This window comes from Chiloscyllium plagiosum, unplaced genomic scaffold (assembly GCF_004010195.1).
Source record: "Chiloscyllium plagiosum isolate BGI_BamShark_2017 unplaced genomic scaffold, ASM401019v2 scaf_90217, whole genome shotgun sequence".
In the NCBI taxonomy this organism is placed as follows: Eukaryota; Metazoa; Chordata; class Chondrichthyes; order Orectolobiformes; family Hemiscylliidae; genus Chiloscyllium; species Chiloscyllium plagiosum.
Window position 1 is genome coordinate 826 of NW_025184626.1, and position 360 is coordinate 1,185.

The following is a 360-nucleotide window of genomic DNA, read 5'->3' on the forward strand; positions in this document are numbered from 1 at the left end:
ACTAAATGATTGTGCCACAGACTGCGACGGCAAACTCCGCTAAAAAGTAATCTTTTTAAGCCGGTGTAAGCAACACGACGTTATTGGGGTACACCGCGTGGAAACAGATACTTCGGTGTATCTCGTCCATGCTCACCACATAGCCAAACTTAAACAAGTCCCGTTCCCCAGCATTTGGCCCCAATCCCTCTAAACCCATCCTATCCAGAAACTCATCCGATTACCTTTGCAATTTTCTGATTGTAATAGACTCCTCCACTTACTCTGGTAGCTCCTTCCAATCACGTACAACTTTCTGTGTGGGAAATGTGCCTCAGGTCCTTTGTCAATTTCAGCCCACTCACCTTAAACCTATGCTCT